General features: G+C 31.5%; 1 pseudogene; it reads right to left on the bottom strand.

The window, feature by feature from the left end:
• The window catches only part of LOC139099654 (lachesin-like), a 44326-nt pseudogene extending 21669 nt beyond the window's left edge, over positions 1-22657 (bottom strand).
• Between the last annotated feature and the right edge of the window lie 241 nt (positions 22658-22898).

Here is a 22898-nt window from a genome sequence, read left to right as displayed (position 1 = left end):
CAAGTAGAAAAAAAATAAAAATCATAGATTCATGAATGAAAGTTTCAAATAAAGTGAAATTAATTTCATCCATTCCAATCTCTCTCTCTTTTTTTAATTTAATTAACGCCTGTCTTGAGATGCTCGTTTATTGCAGAATCAATATGAAGCATCAAGCATCCGGCATGCAATGTTATAAAAAAAAATTAAATTAACTTTTATATTTGATCAAATATTTATTTAGTCATTCACCAAGTCAATTTCAATCATCATTTTTTATTTTCCTTTCTCCTTCCATTTCATATTTCCTTGTCTGTGACTGTCACATCAACCATCAAAATGCCAAATAGTACAGTAGGATGGAATGAAAGATGATACAGACATAGATAAATGCCAAAAGCAAACATTGAGGACATTGGTTTTGATACACACACATTTTGGTATGATATGGATGATGTATTTGCAGAGGAAGTGCTTGAAAAGTTTGCGTCAGAATCTTTTCAACAATTAAATTTCAAGAATTCCATTTATCAAGCATATTTAAGTGAAATTGCAATAATTATTCCCAATTTCTCCACAAGGGAGTCAGCAATCCAGACCAAATGACTTTAAATCAACCCCCCTACAGTCACTCAATAAAAGGAAAAATATTTTCTAAATTGAATAAAGCCCATTGATAATTTACATCCATATAAGTCATCAACACGAAAGCCATTTAAAAAACCACAGAGATGCTCAGTCATACTTTACCTCAAAACTCAACTGCAACCCAGAAAAACATTTTCAATTACAAATCACACACATTCATGACTTCCGTTTTTATTACAATATGCAGTATTGGAGTAATAAGAGCAACAATAATACAAATTTTCACAATGCAGTTATGTAGTTGAAAGCAATAAATAAATTCAGGGGAACATGAAATGGTTTCGAGGAAAGAGGAATATGAAATGGAATGGGGTGGAATGAGAATGGTCATTTTTAGGCAAAGCAAAAATAATTATAAAATCTCGCCCTGTACATTGTATGGGAGAACGAATGACAAGTGAAGGCTTTTTTTGCATTTGTAGTTCTTTTGGCCTTTTTGTTGTTTGATGTTTGGGAATGAATTGGTGTGTAATTAGAGGCAGTTTGGGAATTGGACTTTGAAATTTTTAATGTTTGTGTGCTCACTTCTGTTGAATCGGAATCTGAAGGAATTTTTATGAAATGACTTACTAATCGTGAGAAATCGGGCTTCAAAAATGCGATGTGGAGAGTCCATGAGAAAATTTAATTATCTAATCCAAAGTCAATGATGCATATTATACTAGAAAATCATCTAAAATCACAGTATAAATTATTTTTAGATGCTATAATTAATATTTAGGAGCAGATAGACAACTAACCTAAAATCAAAACATCAAAATCAGAATAGCAAATGTACATATTTAGCATAACTCCATAGAAATGCGCATCAAATCTCAAAACACTCATAAAATTCCCCACACATCTACTTTCTATCATAAATGAGGTTTTTATCCCAAAACTAGTTGAATAAAATTACAATTTATTGTGGCTATAGGACCACTAGCAAAACAACAACACATGAGAATCTGAAAAAAATATCAAAATAATTTCTTTTTCGAATGTTTTTGATTTTGTTACATTTCGAAAAACATCTGAAAGGCGGAGATATTTAAATATGCAAATCCATTCCTAGTCTAATTTTTATCGTACTGCATTTTTGGACACACAGAACATTTGTTTTATGAGGATGAAAAAAAAAATAAAAATCATGATGAAAAATTTTTGCAATGAGCAAATGTTATGCTGAAAAAACATCATGTTTTGGTTATGCTGAGAGTTAATTTATGAAATTGATTCTGTGGCATTTGGATGAAAATTTTTCGCAAAATTGTGATAAAGTCAGATTGTGTGTGTGAAGTACGTCGGTCCATGTTCGAATTTCGAACTGAAACTTTGCATGTTTAAAGACACTTTTACGACACTTTTCGACAACAAATTAGTTTTTTTCGACACCCCGTAGTTTTCGAGATATGGAGTGGTCAATTTTGGGCAAAAAGGCAGGCGTACTTCACGTTTTAAGTCGGTCTTTTTTCTAAATAACAATTATTACTGACATGTTATATATCAAAATTACAGTAAATTTTACGACTATTTTCGACACCTAAACAGAATTTTAATCGGATGTCCTGTTGCGGAGTTATGGCCTGTCAAGTGACTAGGCAGACTCACAAGGTCCACTCAGAACATTTTTTATCGACACTTTTCGACACAATTTTTAATTAACTTCTGTTGTTACTTTTCTATTGTAAATTGATCTAAAGAATCCAAATCCGAAGAGATCTTTTCAATCGGACCATTGGTCGATGAGTTATAGCCTGTCAAGTGACTAGGCAGACTCACAAGGTCCACTCAGAACATTTTTTATCGACACTTTTCGACACAATTTTTAATTAACTTCTGTTGTTACTTTTCTATTGTAAATTGATCTAAAGAATCCAAATCCGAAGAGATCTTTTCAATCGGACCATTGGTCGATGAGTTATAGCCTGTCAAGTGACTAGGCAGACTCACAAGGTCCACTCAGAACATTTTTTATCGACACTTTTCGACACAATTTTTAATTAACTTCTGTTGTTACTTTTCTATTGTAAATTGATCTAAAGAATCCAAATCCGAAGAGATCTTTTCAATCAGACCATTGGTCGATGAGTTATAGCCTATGAAGTGACTAGGCAGACTCACAAGGTCCACTCAGAACATTTTTTATCGACACTTTTCGACACAATTTTTAATTAACTTCTGTTGTTATTTTTCTATTGTAAATTGATCTAGTAAATCCAAATCCGAAGAGATCTTTTCAATCGGACCATTGGTCGATGAGTTATAGCCTGTCAAGTGACTAGGCAGACTCACAAGGTCCACTCAGAACATTTTTTATCGACACTTTTCGACACAATTTTTAATTAACTTTTGTTGTTACTTTTCTATTGTAAATTTGGTCTAACTAATATAAATTCGAAATGATTTTCAAAATTCGATTATTAGTTGTCGAGATATGGCTTAGTAAGTTCTGATTAATACATCACACCGACGTACCAAGAAATTTTTAAGAAGCATTTTTTTTGAGTTGCCGCTCAAAAATCTTAATTCAAAATTTTTTCAATAATTTATATGATTAAGGATATTAAAATATATTTATGACTAAGGAAAATTTTATTTTAGTGAGCCCTATACCCCTAAAGACCCCCTTATGGGTACGCCCCTAGACTTTGACACCAATTTTTAAGTGTTATTTTACATTCATAAGTATTTTAAATTATCCGATTTATAATTTTTCTGTTCAAAATTAATTTTCCAAACTTTTTCAAAATAATTTATTGAAAATTGAGATTTGAATCTCAGTTGTTATTGTTATTTTTGGGCAAAATTGGCAAAAATTATCTCTAAATTATGATTCCATTTTTTCTAAATATTATTTTGTTTAAAAATAAACCAACGTTTTGAAAATTGTCAAATTAGGATTGATTTGTTAATTATTTTTCGTTTTTGTAATAATCAAAAATAGTTCAAATTTTGCCCAAAAATAATAATAACAACTGAGATTCAAATCTCAATTTTCAATAAATTATTTTGAAAAAGTTTAGAAAATTAATTTTGAACAGAAAAATTATAAATCGGATAATTTAAAATACTTATGAATGTAAAATAACACAAAGTCTAGGGGCGTACCCATAAGGGGGTCTTTAGGGGTAAAGGGCTCGCTCAAATAAAATTTTCCGAAATTTAACTTTAGTCATAAAATATTTTAATTTCCTTAATCATATAAATTATTGAAAAACTTTTGAATTAAGATTTTTGAGCGGCAGCTCAAAAAAAAAGCTTCCTAAAAATTTTTTGGTACGTCAGTGTGATGTATTAATCAGAACTTACTAAGCCATATCTCGACAACTAATAATCGAATTTTGAAAATCTCTTCGAATTTAAATTAGTTAGACCAAATTACAATAGAAAAGTAATAACAGAAGTTAATTAAAAATTGTGTCGAAAAGTATCGATAAAAAATGTTCTGAGTGGACCTTGTGAGTCTGCCTAGTCACTTGACAGGCTATAACTCATCGACCAATGGTCCGATTGAAAAGATCTCTTCGGATTTGGATTCTTTAGATCAATTTACAATAGAAAAGTAACAACAGAAGTTAATTAAAAATTGTGTCGAAAAGTGTCGATAAAAAATGTTCTGAGTGGACCTTGTGAGTCTGCCTAGTCACTTGACAGGCTATAACTCATCGACCAATGGTCCGATTGAAAAGATCTCTTCGGATTTGGATTCTTTAGATCAATTTACAATAGAAAAGTAACAACAGAAGTTAATTAAAAATTGTGTCGAAAAGTGTCGATAAAAAATGTTCTGAGTGGACCTTGTGAGTCTGCCTAGTCACTTGACAGGCCATAACTCCGCAACAGGACATCCGATTAAAATTCTGTTTAGGTGTCGAAAATAGTCGTAAAATTTACTGTAATTTTGATATATAACATGTCAGTAATAATTGTTATTTAGAAAAAAGACCGACTTAAAACGTGAAGTACGCCTGCCTTTTTGCCCAAAATTGACCACTCCATATCTCGAAAACTACGGGGTGTCGAAAAAAACTAATTTGTTGTCGAAAAGTGTCGTAAAAGTGTCTTTAAACATGCAAAGTTTCAGTTCGAAATTCGAACATGGACCGACGTACTTCACACACACAGTCAGATTAGACTTGAATGATTATTGTTGGAGAAATGTTGCAGTCGTGTTGAAAATTATGTCGACTGAAGTCATTTTGATGATGAATTTAAAACTTTATATTTGACTATTTAATGACAGTTTATATCGTTGTGGAATATTCGCTTGGGGATATAATGTAAAATTATCATTGTTACTGATTTGTAGAATTAATTGTCTTGTAAATAGCCTTAAGGTATACTTCATCGGAATTACAAGTGTATAATTGATAACTGATACACTTGTAACACTTTAATGTTGAATTATGATTTAAGCTTTCTCTTTCAACTTTAATTCCGCAAAAACATTTTTCATTAAATTAACCGTCTTTTGAGATTCAAAATTTCTTCGTTAAATTGAACGAATGCATAGTTTCACTCCTTTTTTATTTTCATTTTACAAAAACTAAATTAGAATTTTTCAAAGAATGTATTTAATTAAATTTACTGATTATCGTGAGCCACAAACGATTCAAGCTGTTCATTCATTGACAGACAATTCATCCATATAGACAACGATTCAAAACTCAGAAGAGAATTAAGGTTTTTCATCCAAACAAATCAAAATTGACTTTCACAACAACAATTTCCAAAACTAAATCTTCAACAGACGTAAGCATAAATATGGTTAAAGTAAACATTAAACAAGACCAAAGCAGCACAGTCAATCTTCAGTTGTTACATCTCAAGTAAAAGATTTTAACCAGTCTAATAATTCACTGTAAACATATTCAACACAAAAATTCATTATTCTCAATGTTTTGATATATTTCTTGCCCTTTTTGTTATAATTAAAAAGCAGATTTTCAACGGAATTTACATCCACTTTGTGAATATTAATATTCTTAATGTTTCGTATCCTTTTCCCTAAACATCTGAAAAGTGAATATTATGGAAATGAACTTCTAACTTGGGTTATGAATTCATTTTAAATGCCTCATTTTTGGCTTTTTTTAACAACTCGTCTGTGCTGTAAATGGAACAAAAAATGTAAGAACATTTGTAAATTTCTCAAATTCACTTCCTTTCAACAATAAACTAAATAGATAGATGAAGTGGAAAAATGTGAGCACTTGAAAATTACACACATATTTTAATTTTATTCTTCTAGCAGGAAGAAACTTAAAATAAATTTCATTTCATTAATTTTATTCTTTCCTCTTTCACTTTCTCTCGTTCAGTTCACTTTTTTTTATATTTGGTTCAGTTAGTTAGTGGAATGAGCTGAACAGTTTCCGTTTTTGCTCTCATTTGGAAAATGTTCATTTGTTTTGAGGAAAATAAGAATAAAAGGAAAAATTTTGACGTTTAGTGTGAGAAGAGACTATCTGCTTCAGCATTTTCTTCTTAGGTTTGTTACAGAATGGGAAGTATGGGAGACGAAGGTGATTGATTTTGAGGACTTTAAGACGCTTTTATTGGGTATTTACTAAAATAGTACTGTAATGAGCTGATCATTCCAAAATTCAGTTGATTTCAGATCAGCTCACCTTTTAAGACCTAGATGTCTTTTGGATACCATAAACTGCATCAAACATCATCTACTAGATGAACGACAGTGGAACACTACCAGTGTTCTCAAGCGGCAATGGTCCAAATGGTTAAAAAGTCGAGCAATCCGGATTAGAATCCAGGAAAAGTCTTATTGAATTCGGGTGCTTTTTTGCTGTTCTCGTCACTCCAACTCGGTTTGAGTGATTTGATGCAAAAATTGTGGCAAGTAGGTACATTACATTGAAATGCTCTAGGTCGTACAGTGGGCTGAATTGAGGAAAGCAAAAACGTCTATTGGGATCAAATTGGGACAAAAACCATCTACATGACTAGACAATTGGTAGTCAACTTGGTGTCGTGGCTTACCAACAAGAAGTGCCGAAAGCACAAAAAAGGTTGCTCACCACTGTAATAGACTGGTTCCAACTCAAATTCTAATACTTAAAACCTAGAGCCTAATAAAATTTCTTCTAGATCCATAAAACAGTTAACATGTTCAATAAGATAAACACATTTATCCAGACAAACTGCTTTCCCATTCACTCCCCTTACTCACAGCAATGCTCATCCCAAAAATATACCAAATACCATATTTATAAAAAACATTCCATTCTATTTTCTATATTCAACCCTGTGGCATAAAGCTTACACACAATAAATAGCTCAATGTAACTCGCCAGCATACTAGTTCCATTTCTCTCGTTCTCTTCACTATATTCTCCTACTGTTAAAAATGGATTTTTCAACGCCTTCCACCAAAAGTGCTATTAATCTTTTAACAGTAAAGGAATGTTAGCTCACAGGAATTTCGGAAATTGCAAATTATTTTACTTTTCTATCTCCTTTCAGAATGTTCATTTTTAAAAAAAAAAACTGAAAAGAGGAAGCAGCTCAGCGACAGTTACTTTGTTTTTATCTTTATTGACTTGGATGGTGAATATTTATGGAAATGGGAATGGATGTAGTGAAGTAAAATTGAAGTTGAATATAGTTACTTAGTTTGTAAGTCCTGTACACTGGGCTATGTAAGCCTGTACACCGAGCTATGTGAACCTTTACATTGAGGTATATTAGCATGTACACCGAGCTATATAAACCTGTACACTGAGCTACATAAACCTGTACACCGAGCTATTTAAGTCTGTGTACCGAGCTATATTAACCTGTACACCGAGCTATATAAACCTGTACACTGAGCTACATAAACCTGTACACCGAGCTTTATAAACCTGTACACCGAGCTGTATAAATCTGTATGCCGAGCTATATAAACCTGTACACCGAGCCATATAAAATGTTCAATTTTGAACTCATATCACCAAAAATCCATAAAGTCATACACAAGTCAAGCCCAATTCCACCAAAAAACAATCCACAATCGTTCATCGATTTTCATTTTCCTTGTCTTGATTTAAACAGACACAATGTGATAAATAAAATCCGTCCTTGAAACAAAAACGTCATTTTCAATTTCCATACAAATTTTCTTCTGATTTTCTTTTAGTTTTTTTTTTCAACAACAAAACGTTGAAATGAAAAATGAAGAAGGAAGAAAAAGTGAAACATGCAAGGTGATAAAAGACGATGAATATAAAAAAGCTCTTACTGTATAGTTCATAAATTTCAAACTATTTCCTCCGTAAAAATTGTTTTTTCCTTTTTTTTCACTTCCCATACTCTGCATTTTAACTTTTTGTTCCTTTTCCACGCGAAGGGAAAAAATGTAAGGAATGAAGCAGAAGTAAAGGAAAAAGCAACAAACATGTCATAAATTTAACAATAAATGTATTTTGAAAAATATGTATTGCTGCACAAGTATGCTTGTGATACACTTATGCTACTTATGTGCTTGTAAAATATTTAGAAAATGCGCTTAAAGTATCAACACACACTTCAATCTTATGTTCTATGTGTGCATTAGCATTTATTATAGGGGGAATGGAGGTTGAGTTGGCATTTTCTTGGATATTAATATTGAGGATTTTTTGGAACTGGTAATGCAAATATGGTAAGATTAGGACCAGAGAAGCAAAGATGTTCAAATTGAAAAAATGCTGCTTCTGTTTTAAATTTAACCATCATGCGACCACCCACTACTGCCAAGACAACTTGACATTGATGCCGTGTCACCAAGTTGACACCTCAACTGTTGTAATCCTCTTTCCACCAGAGTCAGTATTCCGAGTTTTACGATAAAATCTGAGAACTTTGGTTCTATGTAATGATTGAGATTAAGCCTGCCGAAGAGAATCGAACCCACGTCTTTGCAAAACGTATTACAGATTTCCAATCTATTACCTAACCACTCACCCAAAGGAGCCTTATTCTTGGACTAGCAGTTTCGCGTAAATGAAACACGATAACTCAGATTCTCACTCTATTGCAACGCCAGAATTAGTATGAACCAAATGTCAACTTCAAAATACTGGATTAATTAAATGAATTATTGCAAATTTAAAAATCAAACCGCGACTAGTTAGCCGTTGCATACAGTTTTTAAATGCTGAATCTAGCATGATGTTCCAACGTGGACATTTTGCAATGAACAAAAATTTTAATCAGATTAAATCACGTCATCGCTTGGATAATGACTGCAGTATTGACAAGCAGTAGACAATGACAGAGTTAGCTACATGTGGCACCTAATAGATCTCATGGATCACAATTGATCTGATCAGTATGAATCAATTATCTGCTACGCTATCAACTCATAATAACCTAATAATCTAAATTCACAGATTTCTCAATATAAACCTTCCCCTCCATTACTTCTCGAAAAATCACTTCCATCAAAATCAATATTCCCCCTTGAAAAATGTATTCCATGTTGTCTTCCTCATACAATGAAATTTTCATTGCATTTTCTTTCACAACAAAACGAAAAATAAGTATTATTTTTTGTCATATTTTTATGCTTGACAATCAGTGGCAACAGCTGGATTAAACAATATCATGATTCTCTTTTTTTTGTGGTTCATTTTTAACACAATATGACTTTTATGATTCCTTTAGTGAGATTTCACTGAGATAATAGTATGAATATTTAAATGATAATGTAAGGCAGATCTAGTCGCTTTAGGACAACGACATCATAATTTCACAGATAATAATCACAAGCATTAAGTGAGGACCTTTAATATGAAAATTATTTGCAGCATACGATTTAGAATGAAGGGGAGCGTCACGTAGTGCCATCAAAAACAATTTTAAGATAAATTCCCATTAATTTTGCGAGAGCAGTCAACATATTTTATTATCAAGATTTAAGGAGGTTGGAGGAAGTAAAATTTATTGGATGCAATTTTTCATGCCTTACTGACTCAGACTTACTGACTGTTAATCTCTGACTGAAGAGTCCTTCTTTCTTTCATGTCACAAAATTTACATTAAAGTTCCCTTTTCATGCTCATTTGTTTCCAACTTCATTTTATGCCATTTTGTTGCCTTCTTTCATTTCTTTTGAAGTCATTAAAAAAAAAAGTTTATGTTGTGTGTCGAGTGGAACAGAGACAGAAAGAGGATGAAAATAATTCTATATACACATAAAATGATTCCAAGCATATGATATTTAATGCTATGCTACTTTTTATACTGGTTTCATTACTGGTTCGAGTTATTTGATGTTTGAATATCCGACTATTTATATTGCAACCGCCTCCTCCTCCCACTCCTCCTCCTCATAAGCCATTAAGTTATTTCAACAATTTTATTTGAAAATGATATTTTGAGTGCGAATTGCTCTGTGTAACTTTTTTTGATTCATATTGCACATATGGATATTCAATATTTTTCTCAGTAAATCAGCTTACATGAAAAACTTTGGTATGATATAGTATCATATTTTTATATTGAATGACTTTTTTTGGGGGGGTTGTTCACGTAAAATGAAACGTTCACACATGTCTCTGATCTCAAATATCAAACTACAAGTTACAGTTCGATTCGAATCAGTCAGTCAAACGAAGGATCATTACTAATCTTAAACAGCACTTAAAATTCGATACAAGAGCCGCATGACTCTAGCATGGTACCGAATTTGAACCGAAGTCAGACCGGTTTTTGGCCGGATTTTGAACGATTAACCACTTTGTATTATTTAATCGGGTGTACTAAAAATTCGGTCTAACTCTACTAACCAAAATTGTTAAAAATTTGGTAAAAAGCAGGAAGTTTGGAAGTTAATTGAAGCCAACAAACTCAAGCAAGTTCATAGAAAATCTTGGTATGTATGATCAGTGTCAGTGAGTTTGGATATCAATGTCCATCACTACTTTAACGAAGCCTTTCTATCTCATGGGTCAGGGGTGCAGCCTAAATATAAAGAAGGGGAAAGGATGAGGGGCATGTAGTTCATTTATTATGATCCAGAGTAGAATTTTTTGGTTTCAATCTGATTTACTTAAAATAATAATTAAACTACCGCAAAAATGAACAGTGTAACGGAATTTCCTTTGTTTAAATGAAAACTACCCCACTGAACGTAATAAGTGAACGACCCCAAAGAAAATAATTTAATTTCCGCGACTCATTTAATTGTTAGGTATTTATTAATATTGAGTAAATTTACCAGAACTAGAAGTTTAATCGTATTTTGTATGGAAAAGTGAACTATACTCTATTCAAAATTCAAGTCAAATTCGAACTCTGTTAACTTAATTTGTCTTTAAAGTTGCCGCAACACACTTTTGATGACGTCTTAATACACATAATTACACAGATTCTCAGAATTGTTTTATGGAGCATAATTAAAGGTTAACAGCTCTAATTTATCATTAACAGACTTCATATAAAACACAATAAATTCCTAACTACCACTTTGTGATATAATTTCCAAACTAACCCCAACTCTCAATTGCCACAATTCTATTACCAATAATAAAACTTCAACAACAAAGCCATGGCAACAATAGATCTTCCCGGAAATAAGTTATCTAGTGCTAGTACATGCGTTCATTTTTACAATCAAATTCTATCAACAACATCCCCTAAACTTGCATATATTCATTTCGACATACCACATATAGAAAGTGACATGCAAATACACAAAACTCTAAATGGGTCGAGGTAGAATGAGGATGAAAAACTTTCTCTTATGGCCTTTATTGGAATTAACACGTTCATGTATAATTTTACAAAAAGTATATATTCCATCTTTAATAATTTCATCTGCAATGTTATAGTAGCAGATTTTCACCATTGACTCATAATAACCGACAATTCAATGCACAACTGTAAATATGGGATCGGAGAATGGATATCAATATTTATGTAAACTGTTTTTCAATTCCCACTCACATTCCATTGCTTGTCTGTTGTCTCCTTTTTCACATGAATATTTTTGCCATAAGCAAGAGTAAAGGAACTAACAATTGCCAATTTTTTGGCTTTTTCCAACAAATTTTTTGTGATGAGGAAATATTCCAATTATCAAAAGCATGCTATTGAGTAGCATAAAGTCATAACTTTTGTATAAACATATACATTTCAATGCCCTGCAGTTGTTTAATCTTTTAACCTTACTCACACCATCCTGATGCTGACTCGCCATATAAAATATCGAAAAATAAATATATAGATTGAATTACTGTTGCTCTTGTCCACCTCAATATGCACTCGATATATATATATATTTTTTTTGATTTAATCGAACATTTTGGACATACTGTACACTCAATTATCGTTTAATAACAAAATAATGAGAGAATTAAAATAATTTTTTCCCGTTTATTGACCGTATCTTGTGGGAAAATTATGTATGCGATTATAAGGGGATTTTATGTTGATGATGAACTGGAACCAGAATGAAAATGTTTTCATTTCTGTAATTACGAGGGAATTTAAAATTTATTTTATTTTTTTTTTGTGTCAAATGAGTGTTTTCCTTGGTAATTAAGGATATAATTTTTTCGTATTGTGGAATTTTTTATGGTTTACAAGGATTTAAATCGATTATTTTAATGATTGTAAATATTGCAATATTGATTGATAATTCGAGAAATTCGAGCGAAATACATGAAGAAGGGTCATATTATGGATGTGTTTATTAACAACAAATAAGAGCAATACGATGTGTTTTGGAGGGTTAATCAAAACTTAACGGCTAAAGAGATTTGACGATTTCTTACTCGTTAAACTTTAAATAACCAAGAAAATCTGAATGAAATTTACATCCATCAAAAAATGAAAGAGTCAATATCATTTTACTATCAAATATTGTCAGTGTCGTATAAAGTGAAATCCAAAACATGATTTGTGTCCTAACGTAAAGATTTTAGGGTTTCTAAGAATTTTTGAGTGCTTATACAACTCCTCCTTAAAATGGTCATTCTAGGGTTGGGCAGAATCGTATTCGAATATATTCGAATACAAATATTCGAATATTTTATGCGAATATATTCGAATGCATATTCGAATATGCATTATTCAAAAAATTCCGTTGCATTTGGTTTCTTAAAAGAGTAATTTCTAATCACATTTGTGAAGTATGTAATTTCATACAAAAGTTGATCAAAAATCCTTTTTTTGCATATTTCAGGCAAAAAATTAGAAATTCTCAATGAAATTGCATTAATGCATCATCATTCTTTCATAAGAACATTATTCCGAGTCATAGATACATGTTTTAACACAAATTAACTAAGATTTTATCATTTTTTGCCAAAAATAAGCAAAAAAAGGATTATTGATCAACTTTTGTATGAAATTACATACTTCACAAAAACGATAAGAAATGACTCTTTGAATAAATCAAATACAACGGAATTTTTTTGAATAATGCATATTCGAATATGCATTCGAATATATTCGAATATTTTTTTGTTCATATGCGAATATATTCGAATATATTCGAATATTTGCCCAACCCTAGGTCATTCGTCATTAAATTAAACAGCAAAAAAAATTTAATAAATAGATTTATATAAGCAGTTTTAGGTTCAAATCCTAAATTGATATTAATAAGCAAAATGTTGTTTATGCGTAACAAATTTCTGGTTCATTTTTTTTTTTTTTTGCTGCCAATATTCAGTTGCTTCGGCACAAATTTTAGAAGATTCGGAACAAATTCTGCATGAAAACAGGCCAGAAGGATACATCGCCTTCCTTGACAAATCTCTTCAATTTACTTAGGTCTTTTGAGATAAAATCCAAAAACTCCTCAAAATGTTAGCAATTCATACCCAAAAAATTCAAAATAAAACTTTTTAAATTACCCTCAAATTAAAGACTCTGATTGCCTCTCGTATTCTAAGCAACTTCACAAAATCTCAAAAATCACAGCACCTCCCCAACTTCCATATAATATTTCACAAATAAACCCCAATAAACCCGCTTACTTATCATCATCATGAGAAATTTCCTCACCACAAATTAACTCCCGCACCGCATCTCAATAAAATATTCAGAAGAAAAAATTTTAAAACCAAATTCAATAAAAATACATTCAACTTCATCATACAGTATCAATTAAATTAATTCCACACAATAACCATAAATCGATTTTCAGCAATGCCAAAAATTTTCCATGAGTTTTCACACAATTTACACTAAAGATCATTATTCATACACTACTGATGCCTTAAAAAAGGAAAGAGAGACAGAACGAGACTTGTGAAAATTTAATGAACATGTGACGATAATACATTAACATTATAGATAGTGTGCAAAATTTTCAATATCAATTCACAGCAAGTAGCAACAGCAACAACAACAAATAAAAATGCCAGAGTATCTAGAACAAAACAAAAATTGAATTTGGGACGAGGAAAAGACAATGATGATATGGAGAAATCAATGAAATATCAATGCATGACTGGTTGGTTGGTATTGTACTAAATTATACATACTCATACATCCTCAAGCTCATATATCGAGTATGTAGAATAGAGTTGATTTTTTTTTTAAAAAAAGCATTCTAATGTGACATGTTTATTGGAATGAACATAATTTAAATTGAAAAAAATCAAGGAATAGAAAAGAATATTTTTATATTCAACAAGATCACAACAGAACGATTTCCATTTATTAAGGAAGAAGAAGGAAAAAGTCTTAAAAAATGTAAACAAATTTCGCATGCAGTGAGAAAAAGGGGAAAGAAAAGTCATTCACAGATACTTTAGTTGAGAACTTTGGTTATTTCTTATTTTCTTGAGTCAATTGTGTGCTAGAGGAAATGCTTGTTGTCTTTAAAATGGTCATTTGTCATCCTATTTCTCATAGGTGGAAATAAAGAACGAAGATAACCTAAGAAGTCCTTTAAGGAGACTTTTGATAGAGAAAATGTTGCTTTTGACACTGGAAATTGGCAAAGCGCAGACAGCGAAAGAGCCAATTGTAGACGTCAGCTGAGAGAAGCCATGGTTCATAGACGATCTGTATGACCAGCGAAGTAACTATTTAAAAAAGTTTCATTAAATTAATAAGATAAGAAATTTAGAGAAATAAATTTAAAAAAGCAGTTTGAGGTTCAAATCCTAAATTGCTGTGGTTCATTAATGTTTTGTTCAGTATTTTTTTGCTATTTTTTGATATCGATGTTTCGTTGCTGCAATTTTGAACAAATTTAGCAAGAATTAGTATGAAAGACAGGTCCGAAGGGTACTGAGGGTTTATCCTAGCTGACATGCTACACATTTGACCGTTATCGACAAATTCAAACTGTACAAACTAAGCCAATCTCTCTTCTCTCATATGTGAGGAACTGATTAACACATTTTGATCTTTTTGTTCAGGTTGTCCCTCTTAAGACCAGTGTTGTCCAAACTGTGTGTCACGGCACATTACTGTGTCACCGAATTTATTAGGAAATATCATGAATCGTATGTTATGTACAGTTTCGGATGGGGCTTAGTCCAAATATTCCATGTATCATATGCTGTGTGCGATTTGGTCGAGGCTTATCATCAAGATCAACCAAATGTTACTGCTAACTTGTCTACAATTTCATTCCCAACTTGTTTCTTTCTTGCTCTCATAGTTCAAAAAGTTGAATAACAGAACTGCATAATGCTTAAAATTAGCAATCTCGAAAAACGATTTCCTCGTTCTGAGAGTTCATTAAATATTCAAGAATATTTTTCCATTGATTTTTTTCTCATCTTTCCCTTCCTTAGTTCCTTTGTCGAGAGCAAAGAAAAATACTTTTCTTTACTTGTGAAAATCTGTGCATGTTATAGATGTAAATCCCTTAGTAAAAATTATTATACCCAAAAGACCATTGCACATGAAAAATTTTCCTTTATTTCTTTTTCGAGTGAAAAGAATCAAGAAGTTGTAAGTTAAGGGGATGCTGTATGGGGATGTTTGGTAGTTACGTGATGCTAGTCCCCTGCCCCGCCTAAAATAAAGGTATGCCCTAAAACTCGTAAATGCAATAAATGCAGGTCTGCGGCTCTTGACTGAACCCTACTTAACCCCTCCCCCTCTGTCTCTCCATCGCCCTTTTTTAAGCGTTACCTAGCTTCCAAACATCCCCCTTAGAGTTCCTTCTCACAAATAGAAATATTTTTTGTGCTTTATGCAGTTTGTATGGACGAGGAATTCTTAATGTGTCGAAAGTGGAAACATGAAAATCTCTTGTTATCATGCTGATGAGATTTTTCTAAGCCTTTTAGGCCAATTTCTTGTAGTTTTTTGACATCGGTGTTGGGTATTTTAGGAGATTAAATGAGGGGATGTTGAAATATTCATTAACTTATTAAATTTTTGTGGGGGAAGTAGTTTGAAGATGAGGAAGATGTCATTGGTGTTGAGTTTGACTAGAGGATTTATAATTTTAGGGTAAGTCTTCACGATTCCTTCATACTCATTGATGCACACTTAAAGTGTCAGAACTAGAATTGTTTAAAATTGTATTTGCATAGCAAGCAAACCCTTTTCTTAACTTGACATGAATTTGCATTAGCCGATACTTTTGTCTTTGCTTAGGTATGACTAGGTTAAGGTCAGTGATGGGTAACCTTTCTAGTGACACGGAACAGTTTCGAGCGACAAAAATGAACAAGGATTCCACCACAGAGTTTTAAATTCTTCGAAATTTAGCAGATCATGTAAAACTCCAAAACTGTGCTTCCTTCAATTTTGTCGCTCGGGTTTAAATTTTCCTAATTAAATATGCAAATTTCAAAAAATCGTCTATTTTTGGGTTTTTTGAGTAAGTTTTGTAGCGCATTTGAGATTATTCACGACATACCAATGTGCCGCAACACATAGGCTGCCCTCGATTGAGTTTAGGTTCAGATAATGCCTAGAAAAATCAATCTAACAACTCTACTCAAAATGATCATATTAATTACAAAAAATTGAAAATTAATTAAATCTACAGCAATAATCTAATTCTCACTTCAAATTTCTATAACAATCATCCCTAAACCCCCTCAAAGCATCCACAAAAAAGCAAGCAAAGTCCTTACCAATTTTAAAGCAACTTTGTAATGAATTTAATTAATTTTCATGCTGAAATCATGAATTTTTCAAAACCTAGAAAACTCCATTCAGCATTTGCGGCAAAAAAAAAAAGAAAGGCAAGGGCAATGCCGCGGTGAATACTCACAAGAGATTTAATTTTCATATTCGCAAATCTTTCAGGCGTGAAATTTCCTCCCCGAAAAACTCTCAAGTCAACCATTATTTTTTAATGTACAACGCTCGGTTGAAGCATAAGAGTGAGACAATGAAACTTTAATTTTTTTTAACTTTACAGCATTTTTTTGACTGTTATATCTGTGCATTCCTTTTACAGAAAACACTTATCTTTGAGAATATGCTGTGCCAACTTATTGTCATATCGTAAATTTTATATGAGGCTTGAATTGTATCCTCGAAGGTTAGCGTAAAATAACAATAACGAGCATCTGTAGCAGATTATTTTTTGTGTCACCTCTTTTTTTCAGACCAAACGGTAATGACTGGATGTGGAAAATTCACACAAACTCCCACACAATCACTACAAATTACTACATCATATGGTTTTATTGTTTCACATTCACTTGAAATGATAAAGTTTTAGTCGTGCTATGGCACAAAAAAAAATGTTTTGTTCATTCCTGTCTGAACTTTTTTATTTCATTTGTTAGTTTTTGACTTTTGTGAAATCTGTCGTACTTTTTGTTGTTTTGTCGAGACAACTTTGAGCTGATAATTGTTCAGGATAATTTGATGGAATTACCATTCCTTAGATGTGGGATTTTGGATCGTTTAACCAAATTGTGCTATTCGGACGTAATATTTGGACAAACTGACTGTATTTTTTGAAAGTTAATACTATTCACACTGACGACACATTTAGTTGAAACTTACTTCCTTACTTACTGGAACCATGCTCTGGCTTGGAGCCTTATTACAAAAGTTCCTTCCAAAAATTGAAACTTGGTTCTTCCCAAGTTCTTCCCTAAAATATGCTCAATATTTGAACCAATGCAACTAAAATATTGGGATTTGTTTCCGAATTTGGCATAATTCTGCCATTTAAAATATTCTGTAGATTTAGAGCAATGCTAAGTAGCCGTGTAGACGACAACAAGTAAAGTTTTCCTTGACAGCACCGTGACGACTGTTTTTGGTCCATTTTTACGACGAAAAGAAATTTACCGCATTGTGACGATCTAGTATAACTCCCAGAAAATTTAGAAAAATAGGCCCAGCTTCTCATATTGCACTTGCACTAAAGGTTTCCTATGTCGAGGCCAAGACATACCGTTTTTGGTCTTGAGAATTTGTCGTCATTTCGGGAAATTCAAATGCACAAAGTAGAAACGTGCAGACCTAGAAGTCGACTCAAATTTTATATGGCTTTAAGTCGTCTTGACTTGACTTTTTCATACAAAATCCGAGTCGAAATCGAGTTCTAGCAAACATGGAAGTGAACAATAAATTTCATTGACCACCGCATTGAAAGATGTAGTCACTTACTTATCCCATTTAAGTAATTCAATTTTCTATAATGACCGAAAATGTTGTACAATTGCTTCGAAAAACCATCTTATATTAAACCTTTTACTTATATTATTTAAGCCAAAATTGATTTAAAAACTCACAATCTGTCATCCTTTCATCCCCATTTCATTAAACGTCTGTCAAATAAATTTTTAAAAACAGTAAAAAAAATCACTTTAACAATTTTTACTCATGAGCTTCAACTTATCTCCTGTCTGTAAAATGCTTTTATTCATACAGCACATAACAATGCGTATTCATGATATTCTCATTCATGTAAAGAAGATAATGCAACAATGATACCAACACAATGCATTTCTTTATTGTTTCACGTGAAAAGGAACGAATGTGGGGATTTTTTTTTTTTTTTTGAACAATAAAGCAAGTCTAGTGGGATCATGATACTAATTTTTTACTGCATTCTACCTAGATTTTGATTGAAAAAAGAATGGAAGCCTGAATGGGAAAAAATTGTTTTATTGAAAATACAATAATAATCCACATGCATGAGCCGCAATTTATGCAAATAAATAACAAAATGGAACTTTTAAAAACCACAATCTGTCAATTAAAGCTCTATTTTCATTTCATGATTATTTTTATGGCTGTTAATAGGGCATTACAATTGAATTATATCCAAACTACTATGCAGCTAAATACGATGGTTTTTGTATCATTAGCAATAATGGGAATTGATTAAATATTCATGTAATTGAATAGTTGCAGCTTACGAGTATTTAATTTTCAACAAGTTGCAATTTGATGATTTTTTTATTGCAGATTTTCGAGTTGAAAAATTGGTCTTTAATTAAATTGATACAGCATATAGCTGTGTTTGATAGTATTTAGAGCAAGTCACGAATAATTGGAATCGTGAATGTGACAAGCATTGAGCTTTTTGATAAATATCACTAAAATATGAAATGTGAATTTGATTTTGATGAATGAGAAAATTAAAGATTTAAATTTGGAAAATCTGAATTGATTTAGGCTGCGATACTGATAAATTTTTATAATTTATGAACTTTCCAATCGCTGGATCGATGTTGCAATAGGAAATCAAAAAGTCAACAAGTACCAATATTTTATACGCATCATTCTGGTAAGCATCATTCCTGATCTTCAGTATATTTTGATTCCAAGATTGAAAACCCAACCAAGCGACACAAATGAAGAAGGGTCCAACAAGAGGATTTCAAGTCTCGATCACAGATATACTCACTAACACCAAATGAAAGCAACCTTCGTGGAGAAGTCAAATAGGCTCTATTTGTCCTCTATTTGATGTTACTAAACCTATCCGTGACTAATATTTAATAGACATTTTTAATAAGTGTCAATCGAGTCTAAAGCCAACTTAAGGTGTTATTTGAGGGAGTTCGTAGATTAAAATCAATTTGTTTAGACAATAAACTAAGTTAAACATGTAATGCTCTTAAGGAATATCAATGTAATACACATGGACCATTTTGGTTACGTGGGAAGTTTTGAAAACCCTACTCAAAATTGTTTTTCTACATAAATGTCATTCATAGAAATGAAAAATATGAATTAAATGCCCACACGTCACACAAAGCTTTATATTACCAAAGTTGCCCTTAAACCTTAAATTCCAGTCAATTTAATAAACCAATTTTATGCAATATGAATGAGTTACTCACGCAAGAACGTCGTCAGTCACAGACGAAATTTGATACCAAATTTGCTTGGATATGTCACACAGAAAATTATGCAATTATATTATTTGATAATTCAATGATTTAATCTCACACATGACAATGAAATTATTTATTAATTATGGCATCAAGTTACGTTAATTTGAATTTAATTTTGGATATTACTATTTAGGTATTTACTGGGAATTCACTTCAATAAAATTCACAAAACTGACAATGAAAAATGAAAACTTCAATGAAAACTAGATTGAAATAATTTAAACAAAATTTGAAAATTCGTTATTATTGCTGATCAGGAAGCTATACAATTTAATAAAATACCCAAAAACTCAATGCAAATTCATAAATTTTCTAAAAATTTCAAACTCTTATCACATCCGAATCTCCATAAAATTAATTTCCTCTTTCAGTCACAAAACAATAAATTAATTCACAAAAATTATAACACACAAAAAATATATCTAGTCACTAAATAAATTCATCCTAATTCCACTCTAAAGCACTGCAAAAATTCTCATAAATTTTATTTCAACTCGATTTTATGATAATGCAATGACTGCATAGTCTTTCCACTTCATAACATTATAATTGTATCACAATATTGTACAGTGGCATTGAAATCAGACGAGAGAGAGAATCTGAATGCAGAGTGGAAAGGGAAACTGGAAAAACTTTTATCACACTTTTCATTGTTTATGAAAAAACAGAAACAAAAAAAAAATTATTTTTCACACTTTTCATTCCCTACGAATTGCATATTTGCACAATTGTGTACAATTAAATTTTAGAGCTTTATAGTGGTTTTTAAACTGTACATTGTGCATTGTTGGAAAAGATAACAAACCCAATTAATTTTGTTATATATTATTATTTTTTTGTTGCACACACACAATTATACCTAACAATTTGTACAATGACCATAGGTCATGAAGAGAGAGTAACAATTTGCATAAATTTGTAGGCTATAGAATGACTAGTCGGGGTCATTTCACTTTCGAAGTTAAGGATACATAAAGTATTTAAAACGAGAGCGTGTAAATGTGCAATAAATTTTTTCTTTGCGTCGAAATGTTTTGTATTACTGCTGTTTCTTTAAGTGCTTGAGATTGCCTTTGTGAAGATTTTGAGAGAATTTGCAGTTAAAAGTAAGATTTGATGGCTAATGTAGCCTTTTTGGCCGAATGTAGCCGAGAGGAAACACATCTAAATGTATGAAGAACGAGCGAAACAAATGAAGAAGGCTCTGCAATGGAGTTTAAGACTCAATGTAGCCAAAAATAGGCGGCTTCAATTTAGTGTTAATAAAACAGCTTAATCCCAGCCTTAAAAGCTCTGTGTTGTTTGGGGACTGAGAATTTGTATAAACTTTGAGACAGTGAACGAAAAAGAATCAAATGGAAAGTTTTTTGTTGTAACTTAAGCTCCACATAAGAATATCGTTACAGTAAGTAAGTGATCATGTACTGAAGTCGAAATTAGGCAACTTAACAATAAGGTTTTGTTCTCCTCAATTTAATTGAGAATAAATCCAAATAAATCTAATGAAGAAATAGGTAATTTTCAAAATTTTGTCAAAATCTAATAAAGAACTTTTAATTCAATCAGAATGCAATCTCCAAGCATTTAATGCACACGAATCTTTTCAATAAGATCACTTTTAGTTCACAATAATCAGTAAATTTAATTAAATACATACTTTGAAATATTCTTGTTATTTTTCACACACAACGTAAACAAACGTAAGTCTCCGAACTTAATGAATATAATTTGAATTCTAAATGTTCGTTAAATTTTAAATAGTAACTTTAAGAGAGAAAAAATGTTTAAATTGACTTTATGGATCACTAACAAGTCTGAATCACTGTAGCACTAGGATAGAATCAGCCTAAGAGTCAACACTTAATTAAATTTACTTAAACATTCAATCTCCAGTAATTTTTAACCAAAAGAAATTCCCACAAGGAAAAAGTAATTTTACAAAAAAAAAGCAAAATATTCCCTCCAACAAAAAGCCACAAAGGCAATTGAAATTTTATACTCATGCTGTTGCATAATTTAATTCCATAGCATTTAATTTTTCAGCTTTTTCAGTGGTAAACAATTGTGAAAAATAAAAATTCACTCATTTGAGCATAACATTGCATTCAATTTTCATGGATTACGGGGTTGGAGAGCGAGTAAAAAAAGGAATTACAAAAGCAGATGAAATGAATTGAAAGGAACAAAACCATCCATTTGATAGCAACAAACACTTTAAAATTTAAATATTTGATGATATTCATCCACTCATAAACGTGCGAAAACAGCGTTTAATTTTAATGAAAAATTTTATTTTCATCAGGAACATGTGAGCATAATATCATGTATATACATATATGGAACCTACATTGCTGAATAGAGCACACACTAAATAATTTGGTCGAGATTTATGTTAATAACGAATTGTTTGTCCGGCTATGCTTGCTGTTGATTTAAATTAAATATTTTTATATATATTTTTCACATATTAATCCAAACATTCAGCAATTCCTGAATAAAATCACACTACAAACACATAATTCAATTCAAATTTATTTTTTTATGTTTTGCGGTTTAAATTTTCCAGCGGCACTATCATCACGATCCGAGATTTGTTATTATTAATTTCATTTCCATTATTTTCATTCTGCTCTTTTTTTCAAATCACACAATTGGAACCTGACAATAATATCAAAAATTATTTGTAAACACAAGTCAGGCAAGGCTTGATAATATTTTTTTATATTTTCCTTAATTGTTTTACGATCGTTTATTGAAACAACACACTCCGTAGCTCAATCAATGAACAACTAACAATGCAGTTTTCATTTATTCCGAAAGGCTATATTTTTTTTCCCATCTTCATATCCATCCACAACACAAACTCCATGGCACGAATGAATTTCCGAATTTCCCCTTCGTGTGCTGCTTTTCGAAAATCCTTACTTGCTGTTCACGACCGTACAAGAAGAATGAAAATGAGCAAAAACTTCTTCTTTTTCTTCATACTACGTTCTCGAGAGATGAATC

Source organism: Chironomus tepperi, unplaced genomic scaffold (genome assembly GCF_022539635.2).
Source record: "Chironomus tepperi strain 1889 unplaced genomic scaffold, CSIRO-AGI_Ctep_v1 contig_479, whole genome shotgun sequence".
In the NCBI taxonomy this organism is placed as follows: Eukaryota; Metazoa; Arthropoda; class Insecta; order Diptera; family Chironomidae; genus Chironomus; species Chironomus tepperi.
The sequence above is the reverse complement of the archived record's forward strand: the minus strand, read 5'-3'. Positions and strand labels throughout refer to the sequence as shown.